Here is a 27,806-nt window from a genome sequence, read left to right as displayed (position 1 = left end):
ATAGTTAGGTTCAGGTTAGCTATTATTTGGGCAGGGATACTACAGAGGAGGCATAATGCCATCCTCATTGCATCGTATCAGGAGACACATAGTATCAGTTTGATCCATTCCTGGTGACGCTAAGTGGTAGTGCTGGTGATGACATCTGGTTAAGGTGTCTGCCAGCTCTGTCCACTGCAAAGCAAGCTACTCCGCGGAATGGTACATAGTTGAATGATATATACTGAATATACTATTGTCAAACAACCTTTCGACAAGTGGCTTTAGCATCTAATGAACAACCCGGTGGCTTATGACCTTGTGCCTCAGTTTGCTCCTCCGAACAATGAGGATGACAGTGGTCCCAAAGGGATGCTTGTTTTGAGGACCAGTACTTGGCACACAATAAACGCTCAGTAAATGTTAGATATTACTGGACGAAGGCAGATTAAGGGCAGGGCTAGGGTTGCATTCTAGTCCTCCGGACCCCGCTGCAGCTCCCACGCAGTGAGCGAGCGAAAGCAACGGAAGGATCCACACCGCCACGCCCTGGAGCCGCGGGAGCTGGGCCGGGCGGGGGCACCTAGCTCCCGGGCCGCGCAAGGCCCCCTGGGACCGGTAGTGCTGGGCGTGGCCTAGGGACTACATATCCCGGAGGCCCCCGCGCCGCGGCTCCAGCCGCTGCCGCCTCAGCCCCTCCACAGAGACGGCGGCGGCCGCGGCGGCTGAGTCGGTGGCGGCGGCAGTGGCGGCGGCTGCGGGCTGAGCGGCGAGTTTTCGATTTAAAGCTGAGCTGCGAGGAAAATGGCGGCGGGCGGTGAGTGGAGATAAAGGAGGAGCGGCGGCGGGCGAGGGGGTGGAGTGCGAGGCGGAGGAAAAGAGGGCGAGTCCCTGGGCTGCCGCGAGCCGACGGCTGCGCCTCCGCGGAGGCGCTGAGGGGCGCGCCGAGAGGGGGGCGCGCTGAGATAGTTTCGGGGTGTCGGGGCCGCGTTGCTTCTCCGCAGCCTGGGGCGGCCCGCGGCAGGAAGAAGGGGAATCGAGGTGGGGCGGCAGCCGGCTTGGGGGTGCAAGGGGGTCTCCTCGCGGCGGGGTCACCCCGACGAGTTTGGGGGGGACCGCGGGGGCCCGCTTTTCCCCTCCTGTCCCTAAAGTTTTTATCTTCTCCCAGCCCTTAGGGCTGCTTTAGAACGCTTCCCGCGTCCCCCTCCTGCCGCTGCCTCGGCTCCTTCGCAGTTATTCTGAAGAATTAGGGGGCGGGGGAAGCCGTACGGACCCCACCGACCCCCACGCCAGCCTCCCAAATCCCGCTCAGAATCGGGTTGCATTTTGTTGCTGTGTTTCCCCCTTCACTTGGGCATTTTTAGTATTTTAACTCGAATTATCTGCGGAATTTTTATTTTGGGCACGGATAGGTTCTCCGCAGTTTTCTCAGTGAAAAGGCATTTTGCTACCTCTGGTGTGAAGGTTGGGAAATGGCAAGTGGGAAGTTGGTAGATCACATTTGGGGTTTGGCTGTCTTTCTTAGTACTGTTTCCCCCGTCCGCATCTCTAATCTTACCTTAGGTACCTTGATTCAGTTTGTAAGGGTTTAAATTGTCTTGCACATGCTTTAAAACAAACAAACACAAAAAACCCACAAAAAAAACACCCCAAAACCAAAAAGCCACGAGCCGTTGGAAAGCTTAGTTGCTTCTACTTTGGGGGGCACTTAGGGTGGAAAAGTTAAACCAAAAGAGCATTTATGAGAGGGAGAAAAAGCATCGTTTCAGAATCTCACTAAGCAGGAGGAGTTCGGGATTCCAAAATGGAATGACACGAAAGGTATGAAATTCTCCCGAAGTCGAAACTTTTTTTTTTTTCCCCCCTCCCGAATGTGAAGACTTCCTTTTTTGCAGTTTTTGAGCAGCGCTTCAAAGCCAACCTGTTTTTGTTATTAAGCCTGTACGGTAAAGAAAGAGGAAGGCGAGTACCAGCTGTCTTGCTGCAGTGGGTTTAAATGGATTTGAATGAGATGAGCGAGTGGTAGTAGTATTGAGTGAGATTGCTGCATCTCCTTGATTTAAATGCCTGGCCTCCGATCCACCTAACTGAGCCCTGGCTGCAAGACAGCTACCGTATGTATTGCTGCAGGTTGTATGGAGGATGGAAAACAACCACAAAAAAGCCGCCCCCCCCCCCAAGAAAACAACAGCAAAAACCCCCATCACACACACACACACACACACACACACACACGTCTTGTGAATGCCCCATCATAAACTGTTAAACCGAAATCTGGAAGTTCATGAAATGTTTGTTCTTGAAAAAAATTTAAATTATTGCTCTATTTAGAATAGATATAACATCCAACCGGAAAGGTACACAAACATTGAAAAATGAGTCTCTCCTGTAAACCCTGCAATCCAGGTAATTCGGGTTCCTGGGAGGCAGTGACTGTTACTGGGTTTCTAGAGTATCTTTGGTCTTCGGAATAATTATCTTAAGATTTTTATTTGAAACATACTCTTGTTGGGTACCAAAAAACAGGAAAGTACAATGGACAGAAGAAAGGGAAAATGTGGTGGGAATATTATTTTCTTATCACGGTCTTGAACAAATGTTGATAGCTCTTAAGAAAAGGCTTCTGAACTTAAGTGCTTATGTTGCCTTATGTACTAACACCCTTAAAGAAGTAACAATCTGTGGGGCTTTAGGATGAAGGAGGCTGCCAGGGTTCATTGTTTGCATGTAAGATGAAGCCTCTGTAACATGTAAAATGATATTGAACACTATAGCTCCTGTCACTGGAGGTTGCTTCAGGTTCTGCATTTAAATGAGCAGTAATCTAGGTTGCCTGTGATCCTAAATTTATAGTGGTATTTCATGTATTGATAGAAGTGAGTTAATTGTCCAATCAGTATTAAAAAAAAAAAAGGTGTATGTCAGCTTCTGGCCTATATAGAACGACGTTTTGGACACGAGGATTGTGGATTAAGTGGGAAGCGGTAATGTTTCTAGAGCAGTTTGTAGGAAATATTTTTTACCATAAAATATACCTTACCTACAGAAGCTTTGGAAATGCAAAACATCCATAGCATAATTAACAGGATTTCTATTTCTGTAAGTTTTAGAATTGTGGTTTTGAATTTACTAACACTAACAATTTGTTAAAAAAATTGAGTGATACTAGAATTTAGGCTGTTAGGGATTGTATTAAATAAAGTCATTATATTTTGAAATTGAGTATAGTGTCCTCCCCTCCCTCCCATATAAGAGTTACTTATTGGGGTACCTGGGTGGCTCAGTCGGTTAAGCGTCTGCCTTTGGCTGCGGTTCCAGTCATGATTCCAGGGTCTTGGGATCCAGCCATACATCAGGCCCTCTGCTGTGCAGGAAGCCTGCTTCTCCCTCTCTCTCTGGCTGCTGCTACCTTTGCTTGGGCTCTCTCTTCCTCTGTGTCGAATAAATAAATAAAATCTTTAAAAAAATTAAGAGATATCTTATATCAGGGATATATTCTTATCCCTGTGTGAGTAGTTATTTTCAATAAATCCCTCCACCCAAATAAATTGGCATTCATTCAGCAGGGAGTCAGTGCACCGTTGGACGCTGGATTCTTTTTCTAGGAGATGCGAAATAAAAAAATAGTTAAAAAAATTTTTTTTGGAAAATATTTTATTTTCATTTATTTGACAGAGAAAGTGCAAGCAGGGAGAGCAGCAGGCAGAGGGAAAGGGAGAAGCAGACTCCCTGTTGAGCAAGGAGCATGTTTAGGGCTCTATCCCCAGATTCCAGGATCATGACCTGAGTGGAAGGCAGTTGCTTAACCAACTGAGCCACCCAGGCTCCCCTAAAAAGTAGTTTTCTTTTTCTTTTCTTTTTTTTTTTTAAAGATTTTATTTATTTATCAGAGAGAGAGGGGGGGAGATAGCGAGCACAGGCAGACAGAATGGCAGGCAGAGGCAGAGGGAGAAGCAGGCTCCCTGCCGAGCAAGGAGCCCACAGGACTCCATCTCAGGATGACCTGAGCCGAAGGCAGCTGCTTAACCAACTGAGCCACCCAGGCGTCCCTAAAAAGTAGTTTTCGAAGTGGTTACTTCCTAAAGCCTTGACTGGTCTTTTGAAATAAACTTCTTACCATATCAGGGACGTACTAAAGATAAGTTTTTATTTTTTTTTTAATTTACACTTTTGTGTATTAAAAACTATATGATTCTAGAGTAGTTTCTTTTCTTTTATTTTTATTTTTATTTTTTAAAAGATTTTATTTATTTATTTGACAGAGAGAAATTACAAGTACACTGAGAGGCAGGCAGAGAGAGAGAGAAGGAAGCAGGCTCCCTGCCGAGTAGAGAGCCCGATGCGGGACTCGATCCCAGGACCCTGAGATCATGACCCGAGCCGAAGGCAGCGGCTTAACCCACTGAGCCACCCAGGCGCCCAGAGAGTAGTTTCTTTTAAAGACTACGATGTTTTTGAGAAATTTTTTAAAATAATAATTTAAAAATATTTTTGTTTGGACAGTAGGGTACGATAAAAAACCAAACTACTATTGTCCTGTGCCAAATTGGTGTTAAAATAAATGGCTTTAGGGTTTCTTTTTGCATTTTTTTTAGACTATATAATTTCAAGCCTTGGCCTAAGGATGTAGACTACTTTTGAAAACTTGATTTGTTGCAAGTTTAGAACGAGTATAGCCTCCAGTGGCTGTCTATACTGGAAAGTGACCACAAGTCAATGCAGTTGTTACTATAATGCTACTTAAGACTAGAAAAATGAGTTGTTGATCATGTTGATGAGTGTCTCATGTAGTTTCTCATAGGTTAAACCAGAGAGGACCTGTCCCAGTTTGGTTTGAACTTATTATATATTCTGTAGTATAGAGTTAATTTCTCTTTCTTTCTTTGCATTATTGAGTGGTTAAAACCCTGAGAGAGAATATTAATATTGGAAATGTATGTTAACTTTTCTCTTTCTCATAGTTAAATAGATTAAAGAAATAGGTGATTGTATGTTAGTTTAGATCCTCAGGGATAGCATTGAGATTGAGTACTGCAGTAAAATGTAGGCATTTTCTTCCATTTTATTGAGTGCTTTTTGGGGGTGGGGGAAGGAATTACAAAATGAGCATTTCTCAGTTAAGGTGGAGGAGGGGCTCTATTGTAATAAGTCTTACTCTTTCATTTTGTTAGTGTTTGCTAGGTAAATTCATTTAGCCCATTGCTTTTTCGATAGGGTTTCTGGGAGATTGTTTTGGATTAAGGGTACGGTTTATCTAGAGTCTAACCTTATTTTCAGCTCCTAACAAATGATGGAATTGACTTGAATTTAATCGCCTTTCCCTTTTGGTGGAGAGTTGTTAAATGAACAGGAAAATGGCCAGAAGATACACAGCAGGAGTTGAGGAGGAAGACCTGTGCTTGTCTAGGAGGCTGATTTATCCATAAACTGCATAATCTTAGACTACATAGTGCCAGTTCCCAACTTTGTCAGCATTAACTCAGTTCCGTAGGTTCTGCCGGCGTAGGTCAATTTACAGGCGGGCAGTAATAAAGGTTTATTTAGCTGTAGTAAATTTTGTGGCCTTTTTGTGGCCTAGAGGCAAAGGAAAGATGTCTGATCTATCTGTCCCATTTCAAAGAATATTTTCAGTGGACTAGTCTCTTCTGTTAGTCATTTTTCCTAGTCTTCATTGAATGTCTTGTTTTTTTCTTTTTTATTAATTTTTTTATCGATACATTCTAGGAAAGTGTGTGACTTTTAAAAAAATTTTTTAATTTTTTTGAGTGTAACTTTCCTTGTCTCTTGGTCACCTACGAAGGTATTCTTCTGAAATGTTTAATTTGTTTGGTTACAGGTTATGAGTGAGGGTTCCGAAGTTTCACTTTTGGGAAACTAGGCTGATTAGATTGCTAAATTTAATTCTTCATCATCCATGTAAGGATGAAAAGGGAATGAATATTGGCATGGGTACCACATAGTAATGGATAATCTACTGCTCCCTGGGGCTTTGCTTTTGGTAGCTATGGCAGCTGAGTAGGAGTGGTAGATGGATAGATGGGAAAAGACTGCAGAAGTCAGCATAATCCTCAATTAGGATAAGCCTCATGGTTAATTGAATGTTGAGTGTACAGGTTAAATCCCATTATAACAAACTCCAGGGGACTAGCTAAATTATTTGGTTGTACTGGGATTGAGCTTTTTTGAATATTGTTTGAAATAGATTAGTCTTTTTGTTTTTGTTAGAGGTGTTGGAAAAATTTTTATTTACTGTAACAATTTGACTAGCTGTTACTCATGTACCAATGTGTTTGATGTTCACTTTCAATGCTTTTGCCTTTTAAAAAAGGAAAAAACCCATGTTTAATTGGGTATATAATTTATCCCCCCTCCCTACACCCTGTATCTTGGTCTAGAATAGCACCATTGGTTTATCTCAACAACTAAATAAACTTATAAGTACTACTGCCACCATCAAAGTGTGGTCATAGGAAGTGGGAAATTCCCCAGGTTTCCAGGTGACTGCTGCTGGTAATGTTTTTCTGCCCTTGGTAACTTTTAAAAATAAGTGAATATACTTCATTTTGGTGTGCACTTTACTTTGTCAGTAGTAATTAAGGTAGGCCTTTTCCATTGATCCAGTTGTAGTTCAAGACAGAGATCTATATGGTGTTAAAAAAAAAAAGTGATGGTAGTGATGAAAGCGATGAAAAAATTCATAAATACAGAATTTTTCAGTAACAGGATTAATAAACGTATGAGAAAAATACTATTATGCTTGTCGGAAATACACTTTTTTTTTCTGTCCTGTACTTTCACGTTGATGTTCAGTGAATTTAAGGCATTTACATCTCACTTTCATACCTAAAGCTAGCATTTTTAGTTTGCTTAGAGAGTTGTGATTGGGTGTAGCAAGACATTTTTGAAGTCATTCTTTTAAATAGATGTTCCATGAAGGAGGGCAAATCTGAAAGAGGGAATTTCAAAGCAGCCCAAGCAGTGTTTTGAAAGTTCTCCAGTTAAGAATAATGACTGGCTAGTAGGCAGGAAGCCTGCAGTTGCATTGTGGTATTGTTCCTCCATCTCATGCATTTGAGAACTTGAGCACAAAAGAGGAGAATGCGTGGGGAGGGGAAGAAAGAGTTTTAACAAAAAAAAAAAAGTGAGGGGGGAGACTTTCAGAGTAAATATTCTTTGCTGTTCTATTTAAGTGAAATCTAAAACCAAATTACTTTTACTTTGAGAGGAAGTATTTATTTATCATAATCTAAATGTCCTACACTGACATTTTTATAAATGAGAGTTAATTGTTACTGATGATCATACGCTCAGTTTTAAAACTCCTTTAAAAAAAAAAAAAATTCGGGGGCCTGCTTGGCTTACTTGGAACAGCATGTGTCTCTTGATCTGTAGGCCATGAGTTCGTGCCCCATATTGGGTGCAGAGATTACTAAAAATAAACTTATATAAAAAAAAATTTACCTTTGAATATTTCCCCACTTTGTTACCTAATCAGTATCATTTGTTAGCTTGTTACTTTAAAAATGATATTTACCTGTGAAGAGAATAATTTCTAAGCTAGTACTGTAAGCTTCCTGCAAATCAGTCTCTAGATCTTACTTAAAATTTATAAAATAAAGTGGATGGAGTATGGTTTTCCAAGGTTCATTATATTGGAAATTTTTTTTTTTTAAATTTTATTTATTTAACAGACAGAGAGCACAAGTAGGCAGAGGTAAGCAGAGAGTCAGGAGGGAAGCAGGCTCCCCGCTGAGCAGAGAGCCGGGGGTGGGGGGGGTGGGGGGGTGGGGGGGGGAGGTGGGGGGGTGGGGGGGTGGGGGGGTGGGGGGGTGGGGGGGGGAGGTGGGGGGGTGGGGGGGTGCTCCTGAGCTGAAGGCAGAGGCTTTAACCCACTGAGCCACCCAGGCGCCCCTATATTGGAAAATTTTTATAAAATTAATAATGTACTGTATAAATATGTAGAATGTCCTTATATTTAAATTTTGTTGGTAAAACATTAAACGGATTAAGCTCTTTATATACCAGATAATAGTAACCTTTCAGTGCTGACTCATCAGTTTGGAGTAAAATGACTTTGAGCTCCCGACCTCACCCTAGTATATGTTGTTAGCTGCAAAGCGAGTGCTTGTACACATGTGCCTGTGTAAGCGGGGTGGGGGAAGAATTTTCCGTTCCCTCCTTCTGTTGTAAGAAAATGAAGTCATATTTTTCTTTACTCTCAGTAAAGCTGTCATCAGTGAAATGGATTATTGAATTTAAGTCACTCTGTAGAGTAGCTGTATCAGCTTGATTTTGTTTCCAGATTGAAATTTAGCAGCTTTATTTGAAAATGTTTTAAGGATTACCCAGTATTCTCTTCAACGAATTGTGTCTTTAGTCTAAATACCTTCTGTTCCATCCACATTCATCTCTTTCCTCTTTACCTGTCTGGTAGTGGTTGTTTCTTTTTTTTTTTTTTTTTTAAAGATTTATTTATTTATTTGACAGACCGAGATCACAAGTAGGCAGAGAGGCAGACAGAGAGAGAGGAGGAAGCAGGCTCCCTGCTGAGCATAGAGCTCGATGTGGGGCTCGATCCCAGGACCCTGGGATCATGACCTGAGCCGAAAGCAGAGGCTTTAACCCACTGAGCCACCCAGGCGCCCCAGTGGTTGTGTTTTATAAGATTTTCACCCTGGCCACGATGTTTGGCCCCATAGCAGTCAGAGTAAGTATTTGGCTGCATCTAGGAAAATCTAACTTTGCCAGTGAAAAGAATAACTATACACATGTTACATCCATTGGAGGGCCGGTAGTATCTCCTTCATGTAATAAGACAAAACTATTACTGTGTTAAATGTTAACAATAATTTCATCAGGAATCAGTAAAATGAATTCAGGAAACTACTTCAAAGTGCACAACCCACATCTGGAATGGTGGAAACCGTCGGTGGTTGGATCCCAAGTTAGGTGAACCTGGAATTGTGAAGTCCAAAAAGTTCCAGTTTTGTTTTTCTCTCCTCAAAGTAAAAAATATCTCCCACATGTTGCTTTTATTTATTTATTTTTAAAGATTTTATTTATTTATTTGACAGAGAGAAAGAGAGAGAGCTCGGCACAAGTAGGTGGAGCCGCCGGCAGAGGGAGAGGGAGAAGTAGGTCCCTGCTGAGCAGGGAGCCTGATGTGGGGTTCGATCCCAGGACCCTGGGATCCTGATCTCAGCCGAAGGCAGCCGCTTATCTAACTGAGCCACTCAGGCGCCCTCATGTGTTGCTTTTTAACCTGACTTTTCCTACCTCTGTTCTTCTAGTCTTAAGCTTTAATCTTCAGTTTGCTACTGTTTGGTGGTTGCCCACTCCCCTGTACACATACATACTTACCCAGTGTTTGTTAAGTTTGTAGTGTTTAAGGCACTATGAAAGTTAAAAAGGTTTTGACCTCCAAGTGCACACAGTCAGTTACTCATCACTTCACTACAAGGCAATCTATTTGGTTTATGAAGATCAAGGAGTAGTTTAGAAGAGGAAGGGGGGGACTACTACTGACCAGGTGATCAGTTTGAAGAATGAGTAAGATTTTAATATGGAGAGAGCAGTTTCTGTTGGTGAGAAATCATTGGTAAGAGCTCCGAGGTAAGGTATTTTAAGACTGGGTGTGTAAATATTCAATAAATGTTAAGTAAGTGGATTTGGATAAACTAGTTTTGTTTTTGCAGAGTCCTATTGATACGTCTCTCTTAAATATATTTTCATTACAACTTCTTTTTTTTTTTTTTTTGAAGATTTTATTTACTTGAAAGAGAGCTCAAGAGGAGGGAGGTCAGAGGGAGAAGCAGACTCCCTGCTGAGCTGGGAGTGTGATGTGGGGCTGGATCCTAGGGATCCTATCCTGGGACTCCAGGATCATGACCCAAGCTGAAGGCAGTTGCTTAACCAACTGAACCACCCAGGCGCCCCTCATTGCAGTTTCTAAAACTGTTATTCAGGCCTTTTATTTCTATATTATATATCAGCTTTCAAAGTAGTCTCTGTTCTTTCCCTAAGTCCTCTCTACTTATTAAACAGCATTTTGATTAGAGTTTTTGCCTAAAAATCTGCACAGTACAATCCCAAATCTTTAACCTAATATTCAGTTCTTATCATAGTCTTTTTAAAATCAATCTTTTGGGCCACCTGGGTGGCTCAGTGGGTTAAGCCTCTACCTTTGGCTCAGGTCATGGTCTCAGGGTCCTGGTGAGATCTAGCCCCACATTGGGCTTTCTGCTCAGCAGAGAGCCTGTTTCTCCCTCTGCCTGCCTCTCTGCCTACTTGTGATCTCTTTCCCTCTGTCAAATAAATAAGTAAAATCTTTAAAAAAAAGAAATCAATCTTTCCCATTTTTCTTGCCCCTTATTTCAGTCACACCGCTTCTTTCTGGTTCTTCTCCCTTGCTATCTAGGCCTAGTCTTTAAGGTCCAATTCAGATCCTACCTCAGGTAGGTAAATTTTCCAGACTACCACAGCTGAAAATACAGTTCTTTTTTTTTTTTTTTTTGAAAGATTTTATTTATTTATTTGAGAGAGAGAGACAGTGAGAGAGAGCATGAACAAGGAGAAAGTCAGAGGGAGAAGCAGACTCCCCATGGAGCTGGGAGCCCGATGCGGGACTCGATCCCGGGACTCCAGGATCATGACCTGAGCCGAAAGCAGTCGTCCAACCAACTGAGCCACCCAGGCGCCCTGAAAATACAGTTCTTAATTTCTGATATGAATCTTTATTGTCTCCTCACATGCATAGGAGTCAGTATTTATTGATTGGTAGGACAGATTCAGTCCAGTTGTCTATTTTTTTTTTTTGAGGTGGGGATTATTTCTTTTATTAAGCTTTTGAAATCCTCTGTTTTTTTCAATCATATCATTTTAAGTACCCCCCCCCCCCAAGTGGTTGGATATGAAAGTTTCTAGAGTGGTAACTCTCAAGTCCACTTCTATCTAGATAGTGAGATAAAATTAGAGTGCTAAGGATTTGCTTGGGACCTATGTCTCCCACATAGAGTTGTCCCAGATTAAATCATCCCTGGATCTCAGAATACATTCATATTTCCCAAATGGCCTAGGACTGGATAGTCCTTCTGTAAGTTGTCCAAATGTTTTTATTCAGTACCACTGTCTCCAAAGAACTGTGCTAAGCACTGTAGGCATTAAAATCCCTTTGTGATCGTGCTCGCTTCGGCAGCACATATACTAAAATCCCTTTGTGATCTAGGAGCTTATAATCTAGTTGAGAAATAAATATAAATGAAAAAAATATATAGTTGCAGCAACATAAGTAAGTGGTTCAGAAGTTCAGAGGAGGAAAAGGTCATTTTCAACTGAAATTGTTAGGGAAAACTTCATGGAGGAGATGGGTTAGATCTAAAGGGAATTAATTGCTGCTTCTGATCTCTCTTTCCCACATCTTTTATTCTGTAGTGCTGTTACAGTAAAAGAAAAAATGTTTTTTTTTTTTTTTTAAATTGAAAAGGATGCATAAACATGGTAGAGTTGAAGCAGTACAAAAAAGTATCCCTTGAGAAAGTAAGGATTTTAAAGTAAGGATTTTGGTCTTTATAGCTACCCCCTTCCCAAAGGCAACTGAAGTTAGAGGATATTCTGTACATGTAGTTGTGGATGTCTCTCTCTTCAGTATTTTTCAGTATGTTTTTTTCTTAATCTTTCCCTCTTTTTGTTTTTTCCCCCCTTCTTTATTTCTAATTAAAATGAGGTTGCCACTACCTTCATTTAACAAAAGAATTTGGAGAGCCTTATATATTTCACAGTTTTAAAAGGCTGTATAATAATTTCATTGTCCAAATGGATTTTGTAAAGCTAACTTTAACCAGTTTTGCTTGCTATTTCCAATCTTTTACTATTTTGATTGATACTGCAGTGAACTATATGTAGATCTGTGGGTAGGCTTGAGTATATCTCAGTATAGACATCTTGGACATGAAATTTCTGAATCAAAGGAAGCCTTTAAAACTTTAAATGGTTCTTTCCTAATTTCTTCCAAAGAGGTTGTATAGACTTTGGCTTTTTTTTTTTTTTTTTTTTTTAAGATTTTATGTATATATTTGACACAGAGAGAGAACACAAGCAAGGGGAGAGGGTGAGGGAGAGGATGAGGGAGCCGCAGGCCTCCTGCTGAGCAGAGAGCCCAATGTGGGTCTCCATCCCAGGACCCTGGTATTGTGACCTGAGCTGAACGACTGAGCCACCCAGGTGCCCCTAAACTGGCTTTCATCTGTTGTTTATGAGAGAGTCTCATTTCTCCTTTGTTACTTTTTTCTTTCTTTCTTTTTTTTTTTTAAGTAGTCTCTGTTCCAAGTGTGGGACTCGAACTCATGACTCCCAAGATCAAGAGTCTCATGCTTTACCAACTGAGCCAGCCAGGCTCTCCTCCTTTTTATCTTTTAAAAACTTATCCCTTCCTCTTACTTGACTGCTTGAAGGCATAAAATCTATTGTTCATTGTCTAAGAATATGAAATTAAACTTCCCCTGGAGTTCCCAGAGCCTTTAATAATCTGACTCTAATCTACATTTCCAGCATTATCTCCTTAATTCTATGTATTTTATACTCTAGTTGCTGTTAAGTTTTCCTTGTTCTGTCTTCCGTGCTCTTCGCCTAGTAAAATTCTCTTTGCTGTGTTCTGATTTATATTCTTAGATATAAAAGATAAAAGCTACCATTTATCCAAGCCTATATGCTTGGACAGTGTTTGGTATTTAATGTATATCATCTCATTTAACACTCTTGTATTGTAGAGCCCTTTTTTTTTTTTCTTCAAATGAAGTCTTCTATTCAAAATAGAAAATGTGATTTTATTAAAATTTATATTCTGAGTTGAAATTTAAACTGTTTGCTGGTTATAAAGGCAGTGAAAATGAGATTGCTCTGATGAATATAAAAATTTGAAATTGGGTTATGAAGAACTGTTATGGATCTAAATCCATCTCTGCTTCTAGTTTATTTCTGTATTATGAAAATCCCAACCCATACAGAGTTATGGTTGCAAATGGTCTGAATTTAAAAATATTTTTTGATATATATAACAGTAGCACATGGGACAAATTCAAGGTACCATGAGTACAGTGGTACCATGAGAATACACTGGAAAGCAAAGGGTCCTTCCTCAGCTGTCTCCTGGCCACCTCCCTATCCCATCTCAGAATTATTAACTATAGAGTCATTGTTGTTAACTCAAGACGTATAAATGCACATGCTTAAAAGGTTTCAAGTTTTGTGACTTTCTCCTACATTTTTGGGTAATTTTTTTTTTTTTTAAAGATTTCATCTATTTATTTGACAGAGATCACAAGTAGGCAGAGAGGCAGGCAGAGAGAAAGGGTAGCAGGCTCCCTGCTGAGCAGAGAGCCTGATGTGGGCCTCAATCCCAGGACCCTGAAATCATGACCTAAGCCAAAGGCAGCAGCTTAACCCACTGAGTCACCCAGGCACCCCTTTTTGGGTAAATTTTATATTAAAGTGTAGCATACGTGAGTATGCAGATACATTTTCAACAAATAAACTCACTTATGTAATTGGCACTCAGGAGCCCTATTCTGGATTGTGTAGGGGAAGGCTTCATATCTATGTTTATAACTATTAAATTCTTTCTAATAATTATAAATTATACAGTATTCCACTTTGTGGATATATCATAACATATCCAGTTTAATATTACTACAAAGCTGTTAGTGAATATCCTCATACATATTTCTTTGTTCCCATTTGTTAAATATATAAAAATTTCTGGAAGTAAAATGCTGGAGTCTTAAAGAGTATGAATTTAAGTTTTATAGAAAATTGCAATTAGCTCCCCTTTATAGAGGTTGTATCAATTTATGAATCCACCAGCAGTGTGTTTCTTCTAGTGCTTTTATGATTTCTTTTTCTTTTGTAACACACAAAAAAATCAACTGTAAAATTTTGAAAAATGTCAAATGAGGAGTGCCTGGCTGGCTCAGTTGGAAGAGCATGTCTCTTGATCTTGGGGTTGTGAGTTCAAGCCCCACGTTGGGTGTAGAGATTACTTACAAATAAAATATTAAAAAAAAAAGAAACTATGTTAAACTGGTAGCATAGGTTAATGTAGTGTCAACTACAGTATGTTGTGATTATATATATTCTGTTTAATGTGTTTAAAGGTATTTAAAATGTACCTATATAACATTTGGATGTGGCTTTTTTTAAATATGTGGAAATCTGCTTTTTTGAGGTATACTTATCCTAAAATTGAACCATTTTGAGTGTGCCATATATTTTGACAAATGTAAACTGTTGTATTACTACTGCCACAATCAAGATACAGAACATTTACATCACCCAGAAAGTTCAGTGTTGCCCATTTGTATTCAGTCCTCTTCTGGGTTTTGCGGTATTTGTAATGTTATTTTCTGTCACTATAGTTTGGTTTTTTCTTTTTTAAAATTTTATTGAGGTATAATTGACGTTCAGTTAATTACATATATTTAAAGTGTATAATTTGAGTTTTGACATTGAGTTCTACCTGTGGATCTGTCACCACGATTACAATAATGGAAATAGCTATTAACTCTAATAGAAGCATTCTCGTAACTCTTTGTTTATTTATTCATTTATTTAAAAGATTTTATTATTTATTTGACAGAGAGAACATAAGTAGGCAGAGAGGCAGGCAGAGAGAGAGGAGGAGACACAGGCTCCCTGCTGAGCAGAGAGCCGGATGTGGGGCTCAATTTCCAGACCCTGAGACCATGACCTGAACCAAAGTCAGAGGCTTAACCCACTTGAGCCACCCAAGCACCCTCCTAGCTCTTTATAACCTATTCCTCCCCTGTCTTCCATAATTACTGATATGCCTTATGTCACTGAAGATTAGTTGAATTTTTTGAGCATTTTATGTAGATGGAATTGTTTGCTATGTACTCCCTTACCCCCAATTGGCTGTCAAATAAATGATCCTTTATTGAAATATTTTCCTTTGTAGTTCTTAACTAGCTGGGCATTCATCTGAACCACTGTTGATTTATCTATGATGTCATGAGTGTGGCGGCCATCAGCATTGCAGCCCAAAGACTGGGCAGTCCCCAGGATCTCTTTAATGGTTCTACAGAGTTCTCTGGGTAAAGATCTGTGCCTCATCTGTAGGGCATTGTTGACCATCTCATCAAAAGTAGTATTACCACTGTGCTTAACCAAGAAATCATCACTCACTGTTTTTCTGCAGCTTTTTCTCTCTTGGAGGTTCCTTGAGGGTTTTGATAATCAGGGCAGAGGCAGGAGGTACCATTTCAATCTGGGCCTTTCTGTTCTGAGTGGTCAGTTTCACTGTAATCCTCTAACCTTCCAATCACCAGTTGCCTTGATGATGTCATCACCAGCTTATTTTGGTGACAGATCTAGGGGGCTAATCTTGGGGGCCAGCTCAGAAATGGCACTGACTTCCCCACTGGTGCACTTCAGGTATATGATTTTGATCTGGTTGGGTTTGAACTTAGGCAGGCAGCATGGTGGTGGCATCTGGTGTTGGATGAACCTGGATTTGAGATGACTGAAGACAGTTGCACCTTTGCTTCCTCTAAGCTGAAAACCAAAAGTACTATGTACTTTATTTGAGGGGAGCTGCTTTCTTTTACTTACTGTATAGTCATTTTGGGATTCATCTCATCCATGTTCTTGCATATGTCAGTAGATTTTTAAAAAAATATTTTACTTTTAAGTAATCTCTTAAAGGCTCAAACTTAACAACCCTGAGATCAGGAGTTGTATACTCTACCAACTGAGCCAGCCAGGTGTCCTGCATATCAGTAGTTTTATTTTTATTTTTTCAATTATTTAATTTATTTGACACAGAGAGATTGCAAGTAGACAGAGAGGCAGGCAGAGGGGGAGGGAGAGAAGCAGGCCCCCTGCTGAGCAGAGAGCCCCATGTGGGGCTCAATCCCAGGACCCTGAGATCATGACCTGAGCTGAAGGCAGATGCTTCATGGACTAAGCTACCCAGGTGCCCCACTTCTTTTACATTTATATACAAGGATTTGTGGGGACATAATGCTTTTATTTCTGTTGAATAATGGAACGTCTGGGTTATACGGTAAGTGTATGCTCAACACTTAAAAATTTTAAGAAACTAGGATACCTGGGTAGCATAGTCGGTTAAGCATCTGGCTGTTGGTTTCAGCTCAGGTTGGTGACCTCAGGGTTCTGAGATCAAGCCCCAAGTTGGGCTCTGTGCTCAGTGCAGAGTCTGCTTGACACTTTTTCTCCCACTCCCTCTGGCTCCCCCCCACCCCACATTTGAGTTCTTTCTTTCCTTTTTTTTTTTTTTTAAAGATTTTATTTATTTGACACAGAGAGAGAAATCACAAGTAGGCAGAGAGGCAGGCAGAGAGAGGGGAGAGGGGGAAGCAGGCTCCCTACTGAGCAGAGAGCCCGATGCCGGGCTCGATCCCAGGACCCTGAGATCATGGCCTGAGTTGAAGGCAGAGGTTTAACCCACTGAGCCATCCAGGTGCCCCTTGAGTTCTTTCTTTACACAGCCCAAAATAAATAAAAATCTTCTTCTTCTTCTTCTTATTTTTTAAAGAAACTGCTACCTGTGTCTCAAAGTGGTGTTACCATCTTAAATTCCTCCCAGGAGTGTATGATAGTTTTGGTTATTCCACATGCTTACCAATACATGGCATTGGACAGTCTTTTATTTCTTTAAAGTTGTTTTATTTTTTTTTTTTTGGAGTAACACCCAGCATGGGGCTCTGACTCATAACCCCAAATCAAGAGTCTAGGCTCGGGGCGCCTGGGTGGCTCAGTGGGTTAAGCCGCTGCCTTCGGCTCAGGTCATGATCTCAGGGTCCTGGGATTGAGTCTCTGCTCAGCAGGGAGCCTGCTTCCTCCTCTCTGTCTCTCTCTCTCTCTCTCTGCCTACTTGTGATCTCTCTCTGTCAAATTTAAAAAAAAAAAAAAAAAGAGTCTAGGCTCCACTGACTGAACCAGCCAGGCACCTCAGTATGGTGTCTTTTCAGTGTTAGCTATTCTGTGGTATTTCATTGTGGCTTTATTATTATTATTATTATTTTAAAATATTTATTTATTTATTTGACAGATCACAAGTAGGCAGAGAGGCAGGCAGAGGGCTGCCCCAACCCCTCCCGCGTCTCTGCCTACTTGTGATCTGTCAAATAAATAAAATCTTTAAAAAAAAAAAAAGATTCTCTTTCTTTGCTCCTCTCCCCTCTCCCCTGCATGCACGCTTGTTCTCCCTTTAAAAAAAAAATTTTTTTTTTTGCGACTGTGGTCAGCTGTTTCATTTTCATAACTTTTTATTTACTTATTTATTTTTAAGTTTTTTTTTTTTTAAAGATTTTATTTATTTATTTGACAGATAGAGATCACAAGTAGGCAGAGAGGCAGGCAGAGAGAGAGAGAGGAGGAAGCAGGCTCCCTGTAGAGCAGAGAGCCCGATGTGGGGCTCTATCCCAGGACCCTGGGATCATGACCTGAGTTGAAGGCAGAGGCTTTAACCCACTGAGCCACCCAGGTGCCCCACATTTTCATAACTTTTTAGAAGAGCAAAAGTTTTTGGGCCACCTGGGTGGCTCAGCGGGTTAAGCCTCTGCTTTCGGCTCGGGTCACAATCTCAGGGTCTGGGGATCGAGCCCCGAATCAGGCTCTTTGCTCGGCGGGAGCCTGCTTCCTCCTCTCTCTCTGTCTGCCTCTCTGCCTACTTGTGATCTCTGTCTGTCAAATAAAAAAATAAAAAAAATTTTAAAACAAAAAAAAGAGCAAAAGTTTTTAATGTTACTGGAATTATTAATTTTTTTAATAGTTCATGCCTTTTTTCTTGTATTTAAGAAATCATAGCCCAACCCAAGGTTATTAAGATTTTCCCTTATGTTTTCTTTTAGAAGTTTTATAGTGTTAGCTATTAAATTTGAGTCTATGATCATTCGAGTTAATTTTTGTATATGTGAGATAAGAGTTGAGGTTCATAGTCTGGTATATGGCTGTTGAATTTTTCTGCCACTATTTGTTGAAAAGATTATGTATTTGCCATTTCTTTGATGTGGTACCTATGTTGAAAATCAGTCAAATAGGGGTGCCTGGGTGGCTCAGGTCATGATTTCAGGGTCCTGGGATCGAGCTCCACATCTGGCTCTCTGCTCATCAGGGAGCCTGCTACCCCTCTCTCTCTCTGCCTGCCTCTCTGCCTACTTGTGATCTCTGTCTGTCAAATAAATAAATAAAATCTTAAAAAAAAAATCAGCCAAATATATGTAGGTCAGTTCTGTCTTAACCCCAGTCTTGAAGTCAGATAGGGTAAATCATCCAACTTTGTCTTTTCCCCCTCCTATTTGTTTTGGCTCTTTTAGGCCCTTTGCATATCCATACAGTTGTTAGAAAAATCTTGTTCATCTCTGCAGAATCTCTGGTGTGGTTTTGATTGTGATTGCGTTGGGTCAGTTGATAATTGGGGAAGAATTGATTTCTTAAAAACGTGTCTTCTGTGAACATGTTCTAGATCTCTCTACTTAGGTCTTCTTTAATTTCTCTTAGTGTTTTGTAGTTATCAGCATATAGATCTTCTTGTCAAATTTATCACTAAATTCCATATTTTAAAATGTGATTGTACATAGTATTTAAGAAATTTCAACTTTCTAATAATTTTGTTAATATATAGAAATATGACCAATTTTTATATCCTGTATATTTTGTAATCTTGCTGATTTCATTTTTTAGTAGCTTTTATGTAGTTTGTTTAGGATTATATGCAGAAGTGATCCTGTTGCTTGTAAATAGTTTTATTTCTACCTTTTGAATCAGTATGGTTTTGTTTCCTCCCTTTTTTTTTTTTTTTCCTTTTTCCTTTATTATAATGACTAATGCTTTCAGGAGAGTCCTGGGATTTTGATTGTGATCAGTTTGATCAATTTGGGGGGATATCTTTCATCTTTGTCTTATTCTCAGTCTTAGGGAGTAGTCTTTCACCACTAAGTAAGATAATACTTAAAGGTCTAATGATTTCCCTTGTATCAATATAGATCTTCCTTCTATTCCCCCTCCTTTTGTTAGGAGTTATTTATTTATTTTATTTTTTAAAAGATTTTATTTATTTGACAGAGAGAGAGATCACAAGTAAGCAGAGAGGCAGGCAGAGAGAGAGAGGGAAGCAGGCTCCCTGCTGAGCAGAGAGCCGGATGTGGGGCTCAATCCCAGGACCCCTAGATCATGACCCTAGCTGAAGGCAGAGGCTTAACACACTGAGCCACCCAGGTGCCCTAAGGGTTTTTTTTTTTTTTTTTTTTTTTAAAGATTTTATTTATTTGACAGAGAGAGAGAGAGAGACAGTGAGAGAGGGAGCACTGTCAGGGGGAGTTGGAGAGGGAGAAATAGGCTTCCCTCAGAGCAGGGAACCCAACACGGGGCTCGATCCCAGGACCCTGGGATTGTGACCAGGACCCTGGGATTGTGACCTGAGCCAGAGGCAGATGCTTAACGACTAGGCCACCCAGACGCATCTTGTTACGAGTTTTAAGAGTTTCTTTTAAAAAATGTATATTCTGGAAATACCTCTTTATCAGATACGTTTTGCAAATATTTTCTCAGTCTTTGGTGGTACAGATCTTTATTGATGATCAACAGTGTCTGTGTACTAATGCTTAAGTTTTTGGTTATATGTATATTTTGGGGAATAACAAGTGCTTTAAAGCTTGGTTAGCAGTAATGTAGACATGTATTATAATCCCATTTTTTTATTCATATAAATCGAAGGAAAAAGTAAAATTATTAACTTAGAACAAATCAGTTCTTAAACATAGTAAATTTTCTACTGTATTTAACTATTAAAAGTCACTTTTCAGGGCGCCTGGGTGGCTCAGTGGGTTAGGCCGCTGCCTTCGGCTCAGGTCGTGATCTCAGGGTCCTGGGATCGAGTCCCGCATCGGGCTCTCTGCTCAGCGGGGAGCCTGCTTCCCTTCCTCTCTCTGTGATCTCTTCCCTTCCTCTCTCCTACTGTGATCTCTCTCTGTCAAATAAATAAATAAAATCTTAAAAAAAAAAAAAAAAGTCACTTTTCATCTTAAATAGCCTGGAGCTTGATGTGTCATTTTACCTCTTTAATAAAAATGCAACAATACATTCTTGTCTACTTCCTTATTTATTATTACAGATTAAGATTAAAAACATCAAATATATCAGTCTGGTATAATACTAATGAAAAAGTGTTGGAGACCTTTGTAAGCTCTGAATCTTAGTCATGCCGGTTTGTCTTTCTTCCTTTAACCCTTACTGATCTCTGTGACTTGACCTCTGTTAGAGTAGAGTGTAGTCCTTCCTCACCAAGCTATAGTATACTGTCTTCTCTTTTCATGGTTTCTGTGCTTAACTATTCTACTGATTGTATTAGCTTTTGAATGCCTCCCCTACAAGCTAATGAGAAAGTACCAGCTTCACAATATGCTATTTATCACATTTAGTATTTATATTGAATTACTGGAACTTTAAATCACCTAAGTATTTCCCTGGATCCTTTCCGCCACTCCTCCTTAAAAAGTGACACCTTAGTTTGCTTACAACCAGTCCTCTCACCCTAATTTGAAGATCTATATTTTATTTTATTTTATTTTTTAAAGATTTTATTTATTTATTTGACAGAGAGAAATCACAAGTAGGCAGAGAGGCAGGCAGAGAGAGAGGAGGAAGCAGGCTCCCCGCTGAGCAGAGAGCCCGATGCGGGACTCGATCCCAGGATCCCGAGATCATGACCTGAGCTGAAGGCAGCGGCTTAACCCACTGAGCCACCCAGGCGCCCCTGAAGATCTATATTTTAATCCTTTCCTGTCAGAATTATTTTTTTATGTTGGAATTTTGGGAAATTTTGCAATTTATATTTAAGAAGCCTAGTTTTTAAAAAAAAAACAACAGTGGAAATTTCCAGCTTAAAAAAATAAAACAGCTACTGGTCTAATAACTGCTTTGCAGGAAGAAAGAAATATGAAAAAGAACCGCAGACATTCTGGATGTCAGCCTGTGAAATTTTCCACGATTCCTCATAATAACATGCAGGCATGCTTATACTAGGGATTCAGTGCAGTTGCAGTGGTGCTCTGAGTGGAATTTGAAGCTATTCTATCAATGATAAAATGGCACCTAGCCAGCTTTTAATGATGAATACATAAATTCACCCATCTAAGGTACTGTGTGTTTGTTTCATCTGTGGCCATAACACTGAACTTGCAATGTTACTTAAAAATCTTTTGAGTCAAATGAATTTTTTTTGTTTTTTTATTTAGTAGATTCATTATGCCCCTGAGAATGTAGACACATAAAGTCATTATTTTAGTGCTGTGTAGATACTTAATTTTGTAGGGTTTTAAACTGTATTGAGGAATGCTCAAAAAATTAAAACAAAAATTTTGAAAGATTTGCATAAGCTCAGTATTAATTTGATGTGGAGTCAAAAAACATTTTAACTTCTGTTTCATGTTCTTGTTAATGTTTCAGAAGGTCAGTAGACTTTATATTAAAGTTGATACTTATGTTGCGGTTTGGCTACCTCAAATTTGAAGGCGAATCCTATTACACTGTTTTCCTAGTGAAGGAAGTCTAAGTTGCCTAGTTCTGTAAACTGGCAGAGTGGAATAATGAGCAGATTACAAAAAAGATTGGGATTGCCCACTTGTACTTGGCTTCATCTCTTTCATGGCAAATGCCTACCAGTGGTTAAGGAATCATTAAAATATTCTGATTATATAAATTTAAGCTTTTAAATCCTTTTTTGGGGGGGCTAAGGGGTGGCAGAGGGAGGGAGAGAATCTTCCTATTTATTATTAAAGATTGTATTTATTTATTTGACAGAGAGAAATCACAACTAGGCAGAGAGGCAGGCAGAGAGAGAGGGGAAGCAGCTCCCTGCTGAGCAGAGAGCCTGATGTGGGGCTTGATCCCTGGACCCTGAGATCATGACCTGAGCTGAAGGCAGAGGCCCAATCCATTGAGCCACTCAGGCACACCTTCTTCTATTTTTAATTAAGATTTATTTATTTTAGAGAGAGAGTGCTTATGTAGGGGTAGGAGCAGAGGGAGAGGAAGAGAGAGAATCTCCAGCTGACTCCCTGCTGAGCATGGAGCCTGACCTGCGGCTCAATCCCATCCATGATCCTGAATCAGGACCCGACCTAGAATGAAAAGTCAGATGCTTAACTGACTTATTTTGTTTTTAAAAGTAATCTCTGGGGTGGGGGGGAAAAAAAAAGGTAATCTCTGTAGCCAGTGTGGGGCTTGAACTCACAACTGCAAGATCCAGTAGTCAGATGCTCTACATACTGAGCCAGCTAGGTACCCATAACTTTTTAAATTCTTATGCATTTCTGCAGTGAGCAATTTGAATGTTCAACATGATACAGCAGATAAACATACATATCTTTGTGTGTTTTAGCATTCATAAGTCATTTATATTTTGGAACTAAAGGCATATAATGTATATCTTTTTCAGGATTGGTAGGTCTTAGAATTGAACAACAGTGTTGTCATCTAACCATAGCCTCCACTTCTCTGTGGTCTCTTGCTCCCCCCTTGTACAGTCTCCTCCTTCCTCTTGACTTCTGTATCTATAACTTCTCTGTCCTCTTCATGCCGCCCTTCTTCTCAGCCCCTTTTCTCTTCCAGCTATTTTATCCCTTTCCTCTTGACCTAAATTTTCTTCTGGCCCCATAGCCTTTTTTGTCTTTGTCAACTTTCCATCCTTCAGATCTCTCATTTTTTTTAGTTGCTTAGTGTTAACCAAGTCTCTTTACCTGTGGAAGGCTTCTTTGCTCCAGGTGTTCTCTGTTCCTATCAGATTGATTTTTTTTTTTTTTTTTGGTCTTCAGCCCCTGATACATACATCCTCAAGTTATCCTAAATCTTTTACTTCTCATTTCTGTTTCCATGTTTTTGTTTATTCTACAGAGATTTATTGAGTGCTAGCCCTGTGTCTGGCTGTTCTCTAGATGTTAGGGATACATCAGGGACCAGAACGACTATGGAAAAAAGAAAACCTCATAAGGAGACTGGAAAGTGGTGTGTATGTATGTTGTGGGATTTACACTTTAGATGGTAACCTTTTCTGATAAAGTAGGTTTTTTTTTTTTTTTTTAATTTTATTTATTTATTTGTCATAGAGAGAGAAGTGAGAGCAAGCACAGGCAGACAGAGCGGCAGGCAGAGGCAGAGGGAGAAGCAGGCTCCCTGCCAAGCAAGGAGCCCGATGTGGGACTCGATCCAAGGATGCTGGGATCATGACCTGAGCCGAAGGCAGCCGCCTAACCAACTGAGCCACCCAGGCGTCCTGAAAGTAGGGTTTGAATAGAGCGTCCAGGAAATAAGCTTTGTGAATAATGGGGAGTGAGGACAGCCAGTGCAGAGGCCCTTTGGTAGGAGCATTGTTAGTGTATTTGAAGAGCAGTAAGGTGGTCGGTGTGCTAGAGCACAGTGAATAAAGGCGTAAGTAGTAAGAGAAGAAAACTGAGAGGTAGTGGTGGTGGCTCTACTGTTTCCATCTTTTACTTTGAGCATGGTGGAGAGCCACTGTGGGTTTTTTATTTTTGGTTATTCCAGAAAGATCTTCTGACCATTTTTTCCCCTTCTAATTAAAGCATTTCATTTTTTGTTACAAAAATAATTCATGTTCATGTGGAAAATACAGAAAAGTACAAAGGAGAAAATAAACCAAAGAGCAAATAAAGATTACTAGTAAATGTCATTCTCCATTATTGAAGATTTTGTGCATCTGTCTTTCCACTCATTTTTCTTTGTGCTTGTATACATATACACATACCCCTTCTTTACAGTAGTATTTTAGCAAAGAACAAATAAACTGAATTAGGCTTTAAAGAGATCCCTTTAGCTGCTTTATGAAAAGTAGCCTTAAGAGGACAAGAAGCAGGGAGATTTATTAGAATGCTATTACTGTAATCCAGGTATGAGATAATGTTGGCTTAGACCTAGGTGGTGGTAGTGGAGGTGATAAGAAGTGGGTCAGATTTTCTATGTATTTTGAAGGTACAGGCAACAGAATTTTGTGATGGATTTAGTGTGGGGAATGGCGGGTAGGGTGGGGTGTGGCAGTAGAGAAGGGGAAGAATTAAGGATGACTCAAGTTTTTGGCTTGAACAACTAGAAAGCTTTGGTTTCATTTTTCTTGTTAAACTATCCAGGGTTCAATTCAGGCTCTATCTTTAATTTTGTGTTTTTCCTGTTCATCTGAACTTGTAGTTATTTCTTTCACCAAGCTTCTAGTCTGTTCTGCCTACCTTGGCACTTGGTACCCATCACAAGATGGCATATGTAACAAATTGCTTTACTGATGTTAATCTCCCTGACTAGGTAGTGAGCATCCTTTTATTTATTTATTTAAAAAAGTTTATTTTTTATTTTTATTTTATTTATTTATTTATTTTAAAGATTTTATTTATTTATTTGACAGAGAGATCAAAGTAGTCAGAGACAGAAGAGGAAGCAGGCTTCTCACTGAGCATAGAGCCAGATGCGGGGCTCGATCCCAGGATCCTGAGGTCATGACCTGAGTGGAAGGCAGAGGCCCAATCCACTGAGCCACCCAGGCACCCCTAAAATTTTTTTTAAAGTTTTATTTATTTATGTAATCTCTACACCCTTTGTGGGGCTTCAAAGTACCCCAAGTGAAGAGTCATATTGGTGGGCATCCTTTTAGAGGATCATGCTGAATTTATGGATCTGCTCAGGGACTAAAAACATAGTGGCCATTCAGTAAATGTTGATTAATTGTACACTTCTCAGGCTTGAGAACGAGGTATGAGAAAACCTTAAAGTAAACGTCTGCTTTAGCTTACTTTGCCATATGGTCATCTTTTGAGAATGAAAAGTTTTAGATAGTTATTTTCTTCATTTATTTATTTTTTTAAAAAGATTTTATTTATTCATTTGACACAAAGAGATCACAAGTAGGCAGAGAGGGGGAAGCAGGCTCCCTGCTGAGCAGAGGGCTTGATGTGGGGCTTGATCCCAGGACCCTGAGATCATGACCTGAGCCGAAGGCAGAGGCTTAACATACTGAGCCATCCAGGCGCCCCTCTCAGTTATTTTGAACCTAAAAATATTAAATGCTTTTTTATTTGCATAAAGTGTTACCTATTTTCTTGAATTCTGTCACATCATGAGGACTTTTTTTTTTTTTTTAAGATTTATTCATTGACTTTGGAGGGGGAGGGGCAGTGGGAAGAGCACCTCGAACAGATCCTCTTACCTCTAGCAGTAGGGCCTGGGCAGGCACAACCTCTCCATCCATGAGATCACACTACCTGAGCCTGAAACCAAGGGTTGGATGCTCAAGCGACTGAGCCACCTAGGCGCCTTGGCTTTTTTTTTTAAGTGGGCTCCTGCCAAACATGGGGCTTGTACTCATGACCTGAAGATCAAGAGTTTGATGTTCTGTTGCCTGAGCCAGGTAGGTGCCCCAACACTTTTTTTTTTTTACCCCCCAAAGATTTTATTTATTCATTTGACTGACAGAGATCACAAGTAAGCAGAGAAGCAGGCAGAGAGAGAGGAGGAAGCAGGCTCCCCGCTGAGCAGAGAGCCCGACATGGGGCTCGATCCCAGGACCCTGGGACCATGACCCGAGCCGAAGGCAGAGGCCCTAACCCACTGAGCCACCCAGGCGCCTGCCCCAACACTTTTTAAAAAATACTAATTTCTTAACTGTGTAAAGCATCCTCAGGGATAAAAAGATGAGTGAGAAAAGGTCCCTGCTCAGAAAGGAGTTCAGGCTTTGGTGCAGACAACATAATATAACACACAAATATGTGTCTTTCATGAATATAACATCGTATTGTGATTTAATGCAAAGCAAATTGTTATAATGCCTTTGGCATTCTGAAGGTCGTAGGGATTCTTTGCCTCTTTATTAAATGATGTTAGACTTTTACACTTTGAGTTCTTACTTTTCAGAGTAGTTTTTCAGACTTAGTCCTAACTGTTGGTCAGTTATGCTTTTTAACTCCTTTTCCCTTTGCTTTTATTTGCATGAGATTTCGTTGGAGCCTTATATCAGTATTCTTTTTTCTAAGAGTCTGCTATTCAAATCTTCGGCTACAATTAGCTGCAAATCTTTACAAGCTTTAGAAAAATGACTCGTTGACACATTTATAAGATGATTTTTAAAGACCTAATTTGCTGTCTCCTAATGTTTCACAAATAACCCAAATTATTATTCCTCTTTCAAATGAATTTAATGTATGTTTTAATTTTAGAAACTGGAGGTGATGTTATATTTCCCTTTCTTGTCCTTTTTTCCCCCTTTTTCTTCTTTCCTTTTCCCCCTACCCTTCCCCTATTTCCCTCCCTTCTTTCCTGCCTCCTTCCCTCCCTTCCTATTTAGTAGCTCTTCTGGTTCTACTTATTCCCAAACCTTTGCTTAGAGCAGAAATGCTTGAATGCCTTGTTTTGCTTCCAGGACTTTATTTTGAGTTTTGGTTGTGTTTTAGTATCTTTCTGCTTAGCTTTTCAGTATATGGGACAATCTGTTGACTCACTTGTGATTTTTTTTTTTTTAACTACTTTTGTGTGCCATAGAAAGTATATGTACTAATAGGACATAAACTCTGTGAAGACAGGGAGTTACTTTGTTTACTGCTGTATCTTTAGTGCCAAGAATGATGGCATGTACATAGTAGGCACTCAGATATTTCTGCAATGAATTCAGAGAAGCAGTAGTAATGGTTCCTATTTATTGAGGATATACTATATGCCAAAGTACTCAGCACTTTGAATACATTTGTTGGCATTTCCATCTGTGCTGCTGAAGGAATTGTTTCCTGTTCATATGATAGTGTGTGAATGGCTGTGAAGGAGAGGGGAGTTGAAGCTAGCATTTATTGAGGATGCTGCTAGCTGTTACCAAATTTAATCAGGTTCACATTATACAACGCATTATTTTATGTACTGCTAGGTAAAACTGCCAGTTCAGCTATGGGATACTGAAGATAGAAGGACATCCTCTGATTTCACAGATGAAAAAAATTCAAGAGGGGAGCCTGGATGGCTCAGTCATTAAGCATCTGCTTTCAGCTCAGGTCATGATCCCAGGGTCCTGGGATCGAGTCTGCATTGGGCTCCCTGCTCGACTGGAAGCCTGCTTCTCCCTCTCGCACTCCCCTTGTTTATGTTCCCCTTTCTTGTGTGTGTCTCTTTCTGTCAAGTAGATACAGTCTTAAAAAAGAAAAATTAAGAATCTCTGAAATAAGGAATCCTGTGGTTTTATATCAACTCTTATTTAACAATCATAAAGCCTTTTATAGGTGGGTATACTGTCCTTATCTTAGTGATGAAGGGATTGAAGTTTATAGGTTAAGTTTATAGGTTCAAATACTCAAGCTACAGAGGATCCAAACTGAGGTCTTGATTGCAGAGGCCATGCCCTTTTTACCACCTCACATTCTTCAGGAATTAGGGAAACCAAATTGTACATAGGCCTATCAGCTCTGGCCTGAGGATTCTTACTTAGTTGGTATGGCTTTGAATGTTTTCTGAATGTAACTGATTTTTTCTTTCTAAATCCACAAATATCTTTGTATTTACATGTACCAGCTACTCTGTGTTTTTCAATATATATATATATATTTCAATATATAAGGTCTTATCTCTTCCTCTCAAGAAATTTATAGTCTATTTGGGGAGATGAGAAATAAACATGAAAGTTAGATAACTAGAGAAGATTTAAATAACATATCAGAATAATGAAAGAGGTTTAACAAGGCAATGCAGGATTAATTGCCAAATAAATTGTACAAATAATTGCTTTTGGAGTTCAGAGGAAGGAGAGATTGCTTGAG

General features: G+C 39.9%; 1 protein-coding gene across 5 annotated transcripts in view; it reads left to right on the top strand.

The window, feature by feature from the left end:
• The first annotated feature begins 638 nt into the window (after positions 1-638).
• Positions 639-27,806, top strand: part of NCOA3 (nuclear receptor coactivator 3) — a 137,806-nt gene continuing 110,638 nt past the window's right edge. For all 5 annotated transcript variants that reach the window (XM_059132917.1, XM_059132918.1, XM_059132919.1 and 2 more), the window contains exon 1: positions 639-796. The gene's annotated coding sequence lies outside the window, so the exon portion shown is untranslated. The remainder of the gene's footprint in view (positions 797-27,806) is intronic.

This window comes from Mustela lutreola, chromosome 9 (assembly GCF_030435805.1).
Source record: "Mustela lutreola isolate mMusLut2 chromosome 9, mMusLut2.pri, whole genome shotgun sequence".
Classification (NCBI taxonomy): domain Eukaryota; kingdom Metazoa; phylum Chordata; class Mammalia; order Carnivora; family Mustelidae; genus Mustela; species Mustela lutreola.
This window is presented reverse-complemented; position numbering and strand designations above follow the sequence as displayed.